Source organism: Tamandua tetradactyla, chromosome 10 (assembly GCF_023851605.1).
Source record: "Tamandua tetradactyla isolate mTamTet1 chromosome 10, mTamTet1.pri, whole genome shotgun sequence".
NCBI classification, from domain to species: domain Eukaryota; kingdom Metazoa; phylum Chordata; class Mammalia; order Pilosa; family Myrmecophagidae; genus Tamandua; species Tamandua tetradactyla.
In genome coordinates this window covers 2,541,333-2,557,936 of record NC_135336.1, presented here as the reverse complement: position 1 = coordinate 2,557,936, position 16,604 = coordinate 2,541,333, and the positions used below count along the sequence as shown (strand labels likewise).

Sequence of the window (16,604 nt, the reverse complement as noted above, 5' to 3'; positions counted from 1 at the left end):
GATACTAGCATTTTTTAAGAACATGGATGAGACATTTTATAGAATATCTCTGCTTTTATTTGTCTGTTGTTTCCTAATGATTAGATTCAAATTATGCACTTTTGGCAGGACCATAACATAAGAGATGCTGTATCCTCACTATATCACATCAGGATATATATATATCAGGGTATATATATCAGTTACTATTGCTGGTGATGTTAACTTTGATCATTTGATTAAGGTGGTGTCTGCTAGGTTTCTCTACCATAACACTAGTCTTTTTGTTTTTGTATTTAAACAAATACTTTTGTAGGAAAATAGTTTGAATCTTTGTAACTATCCTGATTGTCATAAAAATTCACCCCAAAGTTTTAGCATCCTTAATTCTATACTTAATATTTTATGTCAGTTTTATTGATGTATAATTTATATACAATAAAATTCACCAATGTTTTGAAAGTATGAGTTGATGAGCTTTGAATATGTACAGTCGTGTAACCATCACCACAATCACGATATAGTACATTTTCAACCTCCGTACCCCCCAAATTTCCTTTTCAGTTATTTCCCTTCTTTTACTCCCTGGCTTTGGGCAACCCAATGATCAGTTTTAAATAAACATAGTTTTGCTTTTTCTAGAATTTCATATAAATGGAATTATACAGCCTGTAGTCTTTGGTTCATTTCACTTAGAAAATGCTTTTTTGGATGCATTCACGTTGTTGTGTGTAGAAGTACTGTAGTTCGTTCTTTCTGAGTAATAGTCCATTGTCTAGATTTACTGCAATTTGTTTATCCATTTACCTGTTGATGGATCTATGTGTTGTTCCCAGTTTGGGGCTATTATGAATAAAGCTGCTATGAACATTCATATGCAAACTTTATATGGATGCATATTTTCATTTCTCTTGGGTAAATACTTAGGAATGAAATTGCTGGGTCATATGGGAAGTGTATGCTTAATTTTAAAAGAGACAAGCCAAACTGTTTTCCAAAGAGTTTCTAAAAAATAAGATTTCATAAAATCTCATATTTATAGATATCTTCTGTTTGTTCTTTTTCTTTAGAAAACCCTGCCTACTTACACTAGTTGTAAGTTTTTCATAGATACGCTTTATCAGGTTGAGGTTATCCCCTTCTGTGCCTACTTTACTGAGAAATTTAAAAAAAAATTAATAAATAGGTGTTGAATTTTGTCAAGTGCTTTTCCTGAATCTATTAAGATAGTTGTATGCTTTTTCTTTTTTAGTACATGGAGAATTACATTGATTTTTTTTTTTTAGTATGGAATGCTTCATGAATTTGCATGTCATCCTTCCACAGGGGCCATGCTAATCTCTGTATTGTTCCAATTTCAGTATATCTGCTGCTGAAGTGAGCACCCTACATTGATTTTTGAAAGTTAAACAAATTTTGCATTCCTAGGTTAAACCCTACTTGATCATCAGGTATTATGCTTTTTATTTTGGGGATCAATTTGATAAAGTTTTCTTTAAGGATTTTTGTATCTGTGTTTATGACTGATATTGGTCTATAGTTTTCTTTCCTGTAATGTCTTTGGTTTTGGTATCAGGTAATTTTGATGATAAGTGTTCTTTTCACTTATATTTTTCTTTGAGAATTTGTGTAGGATTGGTTATATTTCTTCTTTTTTATCTCTAGTGAAGCATTGGTGATTTTCTTTGTGGAAAGTTTCTGTTAGTTTAATTTTGTTTTGTGTTTTAATGAAAAGAGATTTACCATTTTGAATTCTTGCCGTCAATGAATGACAGTTCTAGTTCCTCCACATCATCATCAGTACTTGACATAGTCAGTCTTTTTAATTTTAGTGGGTGTGCTATGGTATCTCATTAAGGTTTTAATTGGCATTTTTTTAATGACTATTGACATTGAGCATCTGTTCATGTGCTTGTTTACCATCTGTCTATCTTCTTTGGTGAAGTGTCTACTCACATCTTTTGTCCACTTTTATTTGGATTATTTGTCTTATTATTGAGTTGTTAAAAGTTCTTTATATATTCCATTTACATGTCCTTTATTAGCTATATATTTTGCAAATATTTTCTTCTAGTCTGTGGCTTGCCTTTTCATTTTCTTACAAATTTTAAATTTTTATGATATTCAGTTTATCAATTTTTAATTTTACTTTTCATGTTTATTGTGTCCTAATTAAGAAATGTTTTTTTAGCCTAGGGTAATGTTTTCTCTTTTATTTTATTCTAGAAGTTTTATAGTTTTAGCTTTTACATGTAGAGCGATTATTAATTTTGAGTTAATTTTTTAATATGGTATGAGATTAAAGTTGAGGTTCATTTTTTTTTTGCCTATTGCTATTCAATTGTTCACACATAATTTGTTGAAGATATACCCGATTGAATTGTCTGGAAACCTTTTTCAAAAACCAATTGACCTAACTGTCCACTTGGAAGAACTGGAGAAAGAACAGCAAACTAATCCCAAAGCAAGCAAAAGGAAAGAAATAACAAAGATTAGAGCAGAAATAAATGAAATTGAAAACATGAAAACAATAGAGAAAATCAATAAGACCAGAAGTTGGTTCTATGAGAAAATCAATAAAATTGATGGGCCCTTAGCAAGATTGACAAAAAAGAAGAGAGAGGATGCAAATAAATAAGGTCAGAAATGGAAGAGGAGACATAACTACTGACCTCACAGAAATAAAGGAGGTAATAACAGGATACTATGAACAACTTTATGCTAATAAATACAACAATTTAGATGAAATGGACGGGTTCCTGGAAAGACATGAACAACCAACTTTGACTCAAGCAGAAATAGATGACCTCAACAAACCAATCACAAGTAAAGAAATTGAATTAGTCATTCAAAAGCTCCCTAAAAAGAAAAGTCCAGGACCAGACGGCTTCACATGTGAATTCTATCAAACATTCCAGAAAGAATTAGTACCAACTCTCCTCAAACTCTTCAAAAAATTCAAAGTGGAGGGAAAACTACCTAATTCATTCTATGAAGCTAATATCACCCTCATACCAAAACCAGGCAAAGATATTACAAAAAAAGAAAACTACAGGCCAATCTCTCTAATGAATATAGACACAAAAATCCTCAATAAAATTCTAGCAAATCGTATCCAACAACACATGAAAAGAATTATACATCATGACCAAGTAAGATTCATCCCAGGTATGCAAGGACGGTTCAACATAAGAAAATCAATTAATGTAATACACCATATCAACAAATCAAAGCAGAAAAATCACATGATCATCTCAATTGATGCAGAGAAGGCATCTGACAAGATTCAGCATCCTTTCCTGTTGAAAACACTTCAAAAGATAGGAATACAAGGGAACCTCCTTAAAATGATAGAGGGAATATATGAAAAACCCACAGCTAATATCATCCTCAATGGGGAAAAATTGAAAACTTTCCCCCTAAGATCAGGAACAAGACAAGGATGTCCACTATCACCACTATTATTCAACATTGTGTTGGAGGTTCTAGCCAAAGCAATTAGACAAGAAAAAGAAATACAAGGCATCAAAATTGGAAAGGAAGAAGTAAAACTATCACTGTTTGCAGACAATATGATACTATACATCGAAAACCCGGAAAAATCCACAACAAAACTACTAGAGCTAATAAATGAGTACAGCAAAGTAGCAGGTTACAAGATCAACATTCAAAAATCTGTAGCATTTCTATACACTAGTAATGAACAAGCTGAGGGGGAAATCAAGAAACGAATCCCATTTACAATCACAACTAAAAGAATAAAATACCTAGGAATAAATTTAACTAAAGAGACAAAAAACCTATATACAGAAAACTACAAAAAACTGCTAAAAGAAATCATAGAAGACCTAAACAGATGGAAGGGCATACTGTGTTCATGGATTGGAAGACTAAATATAGTTAAGATGTCAATCCTACCTAAATTGATTTACAGATTCAATGCAATACCAATCAAAATCCCAACAACTTATTTTTCAGGAATAGAAAAACAAATAAGCAAATTTATCTGGAAGGGCAGGGTGCCCCGAATTGCTAAAAACATCTTGAGGAAAAAAAACGAAGCTGGAGGTCTTGCACTGCCTGACTTTAAGGCATATTATGAAGCCACAGTGGTCAAAACAGCATGGTATTGGCATAAAGATAGATATATCGACCAATGGAATCAAATAGAGTGCTCAGATATAGACCCTCTCATCTATGGACATTTGATCTTTGATAAGGCAGTCAAGCCAACTCACCTGGGACAGAACAGTCTCTTCAATAAATGGTGCCTAGAGAACTGGATATCCATATGCAAAAGAATGAAAGAAGACCCATATCTCACACCCTACACAAAAGTTAACTCAAAATGGATCAAAGATCTAAACATTAGGTCTAAGACCATAAAACAGTTAGAGGAAAATGTAGGGAGATATCTTATGAATCTTACAATTGGAGGCAGTTTTATGGACCTTAAACCTAAAGCAAGAGCACTGAAGAAGGAAATAAATAAATGGGAACTCCTCAAAATTAAACACTTTTGTGCATCAAAGAACTTCATCAAGAAAGTAGAAAGACAGCCTACACAATGGGAGACAATATTTGGAAATGACATATCAGATAAAGGTCTAGTATCCAGAAATTATAAAGAGATTGTTCAACTCAACAACAAAAAGACAGCCAACCCAATTGCAAAATGGGAAAAAGACTTGAACAGACACCTCTCAGAAGAGGAAATACAAATGGCCAAAAGGCACATGAAGAGATGCTCAATGTCCCTGGCCATTAGAGAAATGCAAATCAAAACCACAATGAGATATCATCTCACAATCACCAGAATGACCATTATCAACAAAACAGAAAATGACAAGTGCTGGAGAGAATGTAGAGAAAGAGGCACACTAATTCACTGTTGGTGGGAATGTCAAATGGTGCAACCACTGTGGAAGGCAGTTTGGCGGTTCCTCAAAAAGCTGAATATAGAATTGCCATACGACCCAGCAATACCATTGCTGGGAATCTACTCAAAGGAATTAAGGGCAAAAACTCAAACGGACATTTGCACACCAATGTTTATAGCAGCGTTACTTACAATTGCAAAGAGATGGAAACAGCCAAAATGTCCATCAACAGACAAGTGGCTAAACAAACTGTGGTATATACATACGATGGAATATTATGCAGCTTTAAGACAGGATAAACTTATGAAGCATGTAATAACATGGATGGACCTAGAGAACATTATGCTGAGTGAGTCTAGCCAAAAACTAAAAGACAAATACTGCATGGTCCCAATGATGTAAATCGACATTCGAGAATAAATTTGGAATATGTCATTGGTAACAGAGTCCAGCAGGAGTTAGAAACAGGGTAAGATAATGGGTAATTGGAGCTGAAGGGATACAGACTGTGCAACAGGACTAGATACAAAAACTCAAAAATGGACAGCACAATAATACCTAATTGTAAAGTAATCATGTTAAAACACTGAATTAAGCTGCATCCGAGCTATAGGTTTTTGTTTTGTTTTTACTATTATTACTTTTATTTTTTTCTCTATATTAACATTCTATATCTTTTTCGGTTGTGTTGCTAGTTCTTCTAAACCGATGCAAATGTACTAAGAAAGGATGATCATGCATCTATGTGATGACTGCTAGAATTTTGATTGGGGTTGCATTGACTCTATAGACAAATATGAACAAAACTAACATCTCAACAATATCAAGCCTTTGAATCTATAAGCATAGTTTATCTCTCCATTTATTCAGGTCTTCTAAAATTTCCCTTAGTAATTTTTTTTTAAACGGGGAATTTTTTACATTGCAAGTTAACAGTTCTAAGCCCATGAAAATGTCCAAATTAAGCAAGCTATGAAAATGTCCACATTAAGGCACCAACATGAGGTTGCCTTCACTCAGAAAAGGCTGATGAAGTTCAAGGTTTCTCTCTCAGCTGGAAGGGCACAGGGTGAAGTCTGCTTGCTTTCTCTCCCAGCTTCTTGTTTCATGAAACTCCTCTGGAGGCATTTTCCTTCAACTCCAATGGTCTCTGGCTTCGTGGGCTCTCAAGCTTTTTCCAAAATGGTTTCCTCTTAAAGGGCTCCAGTAAGGAACCCCACCTTCGATAGGTGGAGACACATCTCCATGGAAGTCATCTATCAAAACTTACCACCCACAGTTGGGTGGGTCACATCTCCCTGGAAACAATCAGAAAAGTCCCACCCAGCAATATTGAATAAGGATTCAAGGACATGGGGACACAAGATTCAAACCAGCACAACCCCCTACCCAAATACCCAGATTTACCACCTTTTAGCATTTTGCCACCTTTTGTATATCCATCTATGAATCAACCTACCTATTTTTCTAAACATTTGAGTGTAGATTGCATACATCATGCTCCTTTAGCATGATATTTCCTAAGAATAAGAATATTCATTTACATAACCACATTAAATATAGTTATCAAGTTCAAGAAATTTAACATTAATAAAAAGTATATATTCTACATGCCAATCTTTTTAGTTGTTCCAATAATGTGCTTGGGGCATTTTCTCCTCCATTATTAGTTCTAGTCCAGAATCATGTACTGCATTTAATTGTCATTGTCTCTTTTAAAAAAATTTGTGGTAATATGTACAACATAAAATTTCCCAATGTAACCACTTTCAAATATGTAATTCAATGGTGTTAATTACATTAACAATGTTGTACTACCATAATCACCACCATCCATTACCAAAACTTTTCTATCACCTCAAACAGAAACCCTGTACCCATTATACATTAACTCTCTACTCACCATCCCCTACAACTTTAATGACTTGTAATCTACTTTCTGTCACTACAGATTTGTATATTCTGGCTATCTCATGTAAGTGAGATTATTCAGTATTTGTCCTTTTGTGTCCAGCTTATTTCGTTCAATATGATATCTTCAGGGCTCATTTATATTGTAACATAATCAACTTCATTCCTTTTTATAGCTGAATAATATTCCATTGCATGTATATACCATATTTTGTTTATCCATTCATTTGCTGATGGATACTTGGTTGCTTCCTCTTTTTGGCTCTTATGAATAATGCTGGGAACATTGATATACAAATATCTGTCCAAGTTTCTTCTTTCAATTATTTTCGGTTTATACCAAGAAGTAGAATTGCTGGGTCACGTGGTAATTTTGTTTTACATTTTGAGGAACCACCAAACTGTCTTCCATAGGAACAGCACCATTTTACATTCCCAACAACAATGTATGAGAGTTTTTATTTCTCTGCATCCTCACCAGCAGTTGTTATTTTCAGTTTTTGAAATAGTAGCCATCCTAGTGGGTGTGATATGGTACACATATTGTGTTTGTTGAACTGTAGTAAAATACTTTCTGTTAGCTCAGTGTCAGTAATGTTTTACAGTTTTCGGTATCCGTATCTAGTACATACTTTAAAAGTTACCCCTAATATATCATAGTGTTTATGAAAAATTATAAATAATATGCTTTTTAAAGATTTTTAAATTGCATAGCATAACATATATATACAAATCAAATAAAGAAAAAAAGCAATAATTTTCAAAGCACTCTTTGGCAAGTAGTCACAGGACAGATCCCAGAGTTTGTCATGGACCACCATTCCATCATCTCAGATTTTTCCTTCTAGCTGCTCCAGAACACTGGAAACTAGAAGGAATATATATTTTTTATCATTACAATTGACTTTTTTCTTTTATTGTGAAAAATAACATACATACAAAAAAAAGCAATAAATTTCAAAGCACAGTGCAACAATTAGTTGTAGAAGAGATTTCAGAGTTTAGTAAGGGTTATAATTCCATAATTATAGGTTTTTACTTCTAACTGCTTTAAGATACTGGAGACTAAAAGAAATATCAATGCAGTAATTCAGCAATAATACTCATATGTTAAACCCAACCTCATATGTTAATACTCATATGTTAAATAACTCCACCAGTCCCTTTGTTTTTTCTCCCACTCTTTAGGGGTATTTGGACTATGCCCTTTCTAACTTTTTCATGTTGGAAGGGGCTATTGATAATAAGGACTATCCATGTTGTTACATACTTCATAAGTTTATTCTGTCTTATAGCTGTGTAATATTCTATCATATGTATATACCACAGCTTGTTTAGCCACTCGTCTGTTGATGGACATTTGTGCTGTTTCCATCTTTTGGCAATTGTAAATAATGCTTCTATAAACATTGGTGTGCAAATGTCCTTTAGTGTCCTTGCCCTCATGTCCTCTGAGTAGATACCTAGCAATTGTATTGCTGGGTCATATGGAGATTCTATACTTAGCTTCCTGAGGAACTGCCAAACTGCCTTCCACAGCGGTTGTACCATTTGACATTCCCACCAACAGTGGATAAGTGTGCCTCTTTCTCCATATCCTCTCCAACACTTGTCGTTTTCTGTTTTGTTGATAGTGGCCATTCTGGTGGGTGTGAGGTAATATCTCATTGTGGTTTTGATTTGTAATTCCCTAATAGCCAGGGAAGTTGAGCATCTTTTCATGTGCCTTTTAGCCATTGGTATTTCCTCTTCTGAATAGTCCTCTTCTGAGAAGTTCATGTCTTTTGCCCATTCTGTAATTGGATTGACTGTCTTTTTGTTGTTGAGTTGAACAATCTCTTCATATATTCTGGATACTAGACCTTTATCTGATATATCATTTCCAAATATTGTCTTCCATTGTGTAAACTGTCTTTTTACTTTCTTGATGAAGTTCTTTGAAGCACAAAAGTGTTTAATTTTGAGGAGTTCCCATTTATTTATTTATTTCTTCAATGCTCATGCTTTGGGTATAAGGTCTAGGAAACCACCTCCTATTATAAGATTTATAAGATATTTCTCTACATTTTCTTCTAAAAGTTTTATGGTATTAGATCTAATGTTTAGTTCTTTAATCCACTTTAAGTTAATTTTTGTATAGGGTATGAAATATGGATACTTTTTCATTCTTTGGCATGTGGATATCCAGTTCTCTAAGTACCATTTATTGAAGAGACTGTTCTGTCGCAGGTGAGTTGACTTGACTGCCTTATCAAAGATCAATTGTCCATAGAGGAGAGAGTCTATAGCTGGACACTCTATTGGATTCCATTGGTCAGTATATCTATCTTTATGCCTGTTTTGACCACTGTAGCTTTGTAATATGCCTTAAAGTCAAGTAGTGTGAGACCTCCAACTTCATTTTTCTTTCTCAGGATATTTTTAGCTATTCAGGGTATGCTGCCCTTCCAGATAAATTTGGTTATTATTATTTTTCTATTTCTGAAAAGTAAGTTTTTGGGATATTAATTGGTATTGCATTGAATCTGTAAATCAATTTAGGTAGAATTGACATCTTAATTATATTTAGTCTTCCAATCCATGAACATAGTATGCCCTTCCATTTATTTAGGTCTTCTGTGATTTCTTTTGACAATTTCTTGTAGTTTTCTTTGTGTATGTCTTTTGTATCTTAGCTAAATTTATTTTTAAAAATTTTATTTTTTTGGTTGCAATTGTAAATGGAATTTTTTTCTTGATTTCCCCCTCAGATTGTTCATTACTAGTGTATAGAAGCACTACATATTTCTGAGTGTTAATCTTGTAATTTGCCACTTTGCTGTACTCATTTATTAGCTCTAATAGTTTTGTTGTGGATTTTTTTTGAGGTTTTCGACATATAGTATCATATCATTTGCAAACAGTGAGAGTTTTACTTCTTTCTTTCCAATTTTGATGTCTTGTATTTCTTTTTCTTGTCTAATTGCTCTGGCTAGAACTTCCAACACAATGTTGAATAACAGTGGTGATAGTGGACAATCTTGTCTTGTTCCTGATCTTAGGGGGAAAGTTTTCAGTTTTTCCCCATTGAGGATGATGTTAGCTGTGGGTTTTTCATATATTCCCTTTATCATGTTGAGAAAATTCCATTCTATTCCTATCCTTTGAAGTGATTTCAACAAAAAAGGATGTTGAATTTTGTCAAATGCCTTTTCTGCATCAATCAAGATGATCATGCGGTTTTTCTGCTTTGATTTGTTGGTATGACATATTACATTAATTGATTTTCTTATGTCAAACCACCCTTGCATACCTGGGATGAATCCTACTTGGTCATGGTGTATAATTCTTTTAATGCGCTGCTGGATTTGATTTGCAAGAAGGTTTTGAGGATTTTTGCATCTATATTCATTAGAGATTTGGTTTGTAGTTTTCTTGTAATATCTTTGTCTGCCTTTGCTATGAGGATAATGTTAGCTTCATAGAATGAGTTACGTAGCTTCCCCTCCTCTTCAATTATTTTTGAAGAGTTTGAGCAGGGTTGGTGCTAATTCTTTCTTGAATGTTTGGTAGAATTCACATGTGAAACCATCTGGTCCTGGGCTTTTCTTTTTGGGGGGCTTCTTTTTTTTTTTTTTTTAACGTGGGCAGGCACTAGGAATCGAACCCGGGTCCTCTGGCATGGCAGGCGAGCATTCTTGTCTGCTGAGCCACTGTGACCTGCCCTCTTTTTGGGAGCTTCTTAACGACTGATTCAATTTCTTTACTTATGATTGGTTTGTTGAGGTCGTCTATTTCTTCTTGAGTCAATCTTGGTTGTTCATGCCTTTCTAGGAACTTGTCCATTTCATCTACATTGTCTAGTTTATCAGTATAAAGTTGTTCATAGTATCTTCTCATTACTTCCTTTATTTCTGCAGGGTCAGTGGGTATGTCTCCTCTTCCACTTCTGATTTTATTTATTTGCATTTTGTCTCTTCTTTTTTTTTTTGTCAACCTTGCTAAGGGTCCATCAGTCTTATTGATTTTCTCAACAAACCAACTTCTGATTTTGTTGATTTTCTATATTGTTTTCATGTTCTCAGTTTCATTTATTTCTCCTTTAATCTTTGTTATTTCTTTCCTTTTTCTTGCTTTGGGGTTCATTTTCTGTTCTTCCACGTGAACAGTTAATTCCTCGATTTTTGCTCTTTCTTTTTTTTGATATAGGCATTAAGGGCAATAAATTTCCCTCTTAGCACTGCCTTTGTTGCATCTGATAAGTTTTGATATGTTGTGTTTTCATTTTCATTTGCCTCGAGATTTTTTTTTGTGCTGTGCTTTGAAATTTTTTAAAATTAATTAACAAAAATTAACTAACACAACATTTAGAAATCATTCCATTCTACATATGCAATCAGTAATTCTTAATATCATCACATAGATTGCCTCGAGATATTTACTGATTTCTCTCATAATTTCTTCCTCGACCCACTGGTTGTTTGAGAGTGTGTTGTTGAGCCTCCATATATTTGTGAATTTTCTGGCACTCTGCCTATTATTGATTTCAAACTTCATTCCTTTATGATCTGAGAACATGTCTTGTATGATTTCAATCTTTTTAAATGTACTGAGACTTGCTTTGTGACTCAGCATATGGTCGATCCTTGAGAATGATCCATGAGCACTTGTGAATAGGTATATCCTGCTGTTGTAGGGTGTAATGTTCTGTAAATATTTGTTAAGTCTAGTTCATTTATCATATTATTCAAACTCTCTGCTTCTTTTTGATCCTCTATATAGATATTCTATCCATTGATGACAGTGGGGAATTGATGTCTCCAACTGTTATAGTAGATGTGTATATTTCTCTTTTCAGTGTTTGCCTCATGTATTTTGGAGCATTTTGGCTCGGTGCATAAATATTCATGACTGTTATGTCTTTTTGTTGAATTGTTCCTTTTATTAATACATAGTGTCCTTCTTTGTCTCTTTTAACTGTTTTACACTTGAAGTCTAATTTGTTGGATATTATTATAGCTACTCCTGCTCTTTTCTGATTGTTATTTACATGAAATATGTTTTCCCTACCTTTCACTTTCAACCTATGTTTATCCTTGGGTCTAAGATGCATTTCCTATAGACAGCATATAGATGGGGCCTGTCTTTTTTTTTTTTTTTTTACATGGTCAGGCGCTGGGGAATGAACCCCGGTCCTCTGGCATGGCAGGCAAGCATTCTTGCCTACTGAGCCACCGTGGCCTGCCCCCTGTTTTTTTTTTTTTTAATCCATTCTGCCAGTTTATATCTCTGATAGGGGAGTTTAATCCAATAATATTTAGTGTCATTATTGTACCGGCAGTACTTTCTTCTACCATTCTGCCTTTTGGGTTTTATGTCATATCTCATTTTTCTTCTTTTTACCTTTACTGATAGTCTTCATTTCTATACTCTTCTCCATACCTCTCTCTCCTGTCTTTTCCTATCTGTCTCTAGTGCTCCTGTTAGTATTTCTTGTAGAGCTGGTGTCTTGGTCAAAAATTCTCTCAGTGATTTTTTTTTGTCTGAAAATGTTTTAATTTCCCCCTCATTTTTTTAATTAATTAAAATTTTTTTAAAAAATACCAAAAACACCAAACAAATGCAAACATTTGTAATTTTTGATCATTCTGTTCTACATATATAATCAGTAATTCACAATATCATCACATAGTTGCATATTCATCATCATGATAATTTCTTGGAACATTTGTATCTATTCAGAAAAAGAAATAAAAATAAAACAAAAATCTACCATACCCCCCACCCCTCCCCCTCACCGATCACCAGCATTTCACTCTAAATTTATTTTAACATTCGTTCCCCCATTACTCATCTTTATTCCATATGTTTTACTCGTTTGTTGATAAGGTAGATAAAAGGAGCATCAGACACAAGGCTTTCACAATCCCACAAGTCACATTGTGAAAGCCATATCATTATACAATCATCTTCAAAAAACATGGCTAAAATCTTGTGTCTGATCCTCCTTTTATCTACCTTGTCAGCAGATGAGTAGAACATATGGAATAAAAATAAATAATAGGGGGAACAAATGTTAAAATAAATTTAGTTTGAAACGCTAGTGATCAATGAAAGGGAGGGGTAAGGGGTATGGTATGTATAATTTTTTTTTCTGTTTTCATTTTATTTCTTTTTCTGAATAGATGCAAATGATCCAAGAAATGATCATGATGATGACTATGCAACTATGTGATTTTATTGTGAATTACTGATTATATATGTAGAACGGAATGATCAGAATGTTTGCGTTTGTTTGGTGTTTTTTGGTGTCTAAAAATATAATTAAAAAAAGAAGAAGAAACACAGCTATTGGAACACAGCTCCACATTTTCAGGCAGTTCCCCCCAGCCTCTCCACTACATCTTGACTAGCAAGGTGATATCTATTTAATACGTAAGAATAACCTCCAGGATAACCTCTTGACTGTTTGGAATCTCTCAGCCATTGACACTTTATTTTGTCTCATTTCATTATTCCCCCTTTTGGTCAAGAAGATTTTCTCAATCCCCTGATACTGAGTCTCAGCTCATTCTAGGGGTTTTCTCCATCCCTTGATGCTCAGTCTCAGCTCATTCCAGGATTTCTGTCCCACATTGCCAGGAAGGTCCACACCCCTGGGAGTCATGTCCCACATAGATGGGGGAGGGTGGTGAGTTTGCTCGCTGTGTTGGCTGGAGAGAGAGGCCACATCTGAGCAACAACAGAGGTTCTCTTGGGCATGACTCTTAGGCCTAATTTTAAGTAGGCTTGCCCTATCCTTTGTGGGGTTAAGTTTCATATGAACAAACCCCAAGACTGGGGGCTCAGCCTATGGTTTTGATTGTCCACACGGCTTGTGAGAATATCAAGAATTCAACTTGGGGAAGTCGAATTTTCCCCCTTTCTCACCATTCCCCAAAGGGGACTTTGCAAATACTTTTTTTATTCACTGTTCAAATCACACTGAATTTCCCCCTCATTTTTGAAGGACAATTTTGCTGGATTTAGAACTCTTGGTTGGCAGTTTTTCTCTTTTAGTAACTTAAATATATCATCCCAGTGTCTTCTTGCCTCCGTGGTTTCTGCTGAGAAGTCTACACATAGACTTATTGGGCTTCCTTTGTATGTGATGGATTGCTTTTCTTTTGCTGATTTCAAGATTCTCTTTCTCTTTGACATTTGACATTCTGATTAGTAAATGTCTTGGAGTACATCTTTTTGGATATATTCTGTTTGGGGTACACTGCACTTCTTAGATCTGTAACTTTAAGTCTTTCATAAGAGTTGGGAAATTTTCAGTGATAATTTCCTCCATTAGTTTTTCTCCTCCCTTCCCCTTCTCTTCTCTTTCTGGGACACCCAGAACATGTATGTTCATGTGCTTCATGTTGTCATTCAATTCCCTGAGTCCTTGCTCATATTTTCTATTCTTTTCCCTATATTTTCTTTTGCTTCTTGGATTTCAGAGGTACCATCTTCCAGTTCACTATTCATATCTTCTGCCTCTTGAAGTTTAACATTATAGGTTTCCATTGTTCTTTTTCATCTCTTCTACTGTGCCTTTCATCCTATACGTTCTGTGATTTGTTTTTTCAGACTTTCAATTTCTTCTTTTTGTTCATTCCTTGCCATCTATGTATCTTCTCTCAATTCATTGATCTGATTTTTGATGAGGTTTCCCATGTCCGTTCAAACATTCTGAATTAATTGTTTCAACTCTTGTATCTCATTTGAATTGTTGGTTTGTTTCTTTGACTGGGCCACATCTTCAATTTTCCTAGTATGATTCGTTATTTTTTGCTGGTGTCTAGGCATTTAATTACCTTATTTAGTTTATTTTGGAGATTGCTTTCACTTCTTTTACCTAGGATTTTCTTGCTGGATGACTTTGTTGTCTATCTGTTCTTTGACATTCAGTTCAGCTTATTCTAGTTCTCTAGCTTAGGTTTTATTTTAACAGATCAGGTTTTTTCAGTTCTTGTTTTCTCGTGTCTTGCCCTGCCTGTATGGTGCGTTTTTCCCACTCTTAGGAGGGTCTACCTAGGTATTATAGACCCCAGCTGGATTTTCCCAGACCAAACTGGCCTCCTCTCAGGAGGAAAGACTCACTTGCATCAGTTTTCCCTGAGGGTGAGACCCAGCAGGTTGAAATGCTTTCCTATGAAGCCTCTGGACTCTGTGTTTCTCCTATCCTGTCAGGTATGTGGCACTTGTCTGCCTGCTGGTCCCACCAGAATAAGGTGATGCGGTACCTTTAACTTCAGCAGACTTTCTCTGCTTGGGATATGGTCAAGACAGAGGGGAGATTGTAGACTGGCTTTAATAGCTTCACTTTTCCAGAACCTGGGGTCTCAATTCCTTGAAGGAGGGAATCCACCTGAGCTGGACCCCACCCCTCTTCCTGGGATGGCACAGACTCCAGACAAACACTCAAACAAGCTCAATTCTGCCTATGCCTGGGTCAGATGGTGCCTGATAAGCCTTGCAGCTGTATCAAGAGTGGTCAAGCCATAGAAACACAGCCCTAAAAAGAAAAATCCCTTTCAGAGCAGGACCCCTGTTCCTTGGGTTTGCTAATCAAGAGCTGAAGTTGGTATGTTGCTCTGTGTATCTCCAGGTCCTTTGTGCCCCTCCTTTCCTTCAGGGCCTAGACCTTTTCAAATCCAAAAAAGGACCTCTGTTTATTTATTTATTTTTGTCAGCCCTGCCCCTCTGTGCTGGGGCAAAAACCAGTGACCTCTCCTTTTACTCAAGGTTCAGCTGAGCTGAGGCCTATTTTTAGTAGTCAGACTTTGTTAATTAATTCCACAATTGGATTTAGATTGTGCTCAGCCCCTGCTGCTGGTAAAGTCTCTTTCCTTTCCCCTCTAGGAAGCAACCTGTGGGGAAGTGCACTGGCTGCTGTGGCTTGGGGAACTCATGGTTCTGGGTGGGCTCACAGCTGGTCCAGCCTGTCCAGACTGGGGTACACTGTGTGTCCAGTCACTGACGTGGCCCCAGCAGTTGTTCTTTCCTAGCTATTTACTGGCTGCTCTGGAGGACGAACTAAATCCCACATCTCGCTAAGCTGCCATCTTGGCTCCTTCGGCCACCATCTTCCCAAGATCATCTATGCTTTTTATTTTGGGGGTCAACTTGATAACATTTTCTTTCAGGATTTTTGTATTTGTGTTTATGATTAATATTGGTCTATAGTTTTCTTTCCTTGTAATGTCTTTTGTTTTGATATCAGATAATCCTGATAATGAGTGTTCTCTTCACTTATATTTTTCTGTGAGAATTTGTGTAGGATTGGTTGTATTTCTTCCTTTTGTCTCTAGTGAAGTCATCTGCATTGGTGATTTTCTGTGTGGGAAGTTTTTGTTTGTTTGATTTTGTTTTGTTTTGTTTTTTAATGAAAAGATTTAATTTGTTTAGCAGATATAAGGGTATTTAGGTTATTTTTTTGTAAGGAATTATATATTTTAAGGAATTTCGCCATTTCATCTGTTATCACATTTATTTATTGGCACAAAATTTTATAATATTTTATCATATTATCATTTGAATGTCTGTAGGACCTGAGGTAATGTTTGCTCTCTCATTCCTGATATTGATAATTTGTTTCTTCTTTCCTTGATCATTATGGCAAAAGGTTTATCAATTTTATTGATCTTTTCAAAGAGCCAGCTTTTGGTTTCATTGAATTTTCTCATTTTCAATTTCATTAAGTTCTGTTCTTGGCATTATAATGTCTTTCTTATACTAGCTTTGGGATTCGTTTGCCCTTCTTTGTTTTTTTTAGTTTTAAGTTAAAGACCTATATTATTTAGACCTTTCTTCTTTTCTAATATA

General features: G+C 35.1%; 1 non-coding gene across 1 annotated transcript; it reads right to left on the bottom strand.

Moving 5' to 3' along the window:
* Nucleotides 1-1,260: 1,260 nt before the first annotated feature.
* Nucleotides 1,261-1,364, bottom strand: LOC143648979 (U6 spliceosomal RNA). Its single transcript, XR_013158869.1, has one exon. It is a non-coding gene; the product is annotated as a U6 spliceosomal RNA (small nuclear RNA).
* Between the last annotated feature and the right edge of the window lie 15,240 nt (nt 1,365-16,604).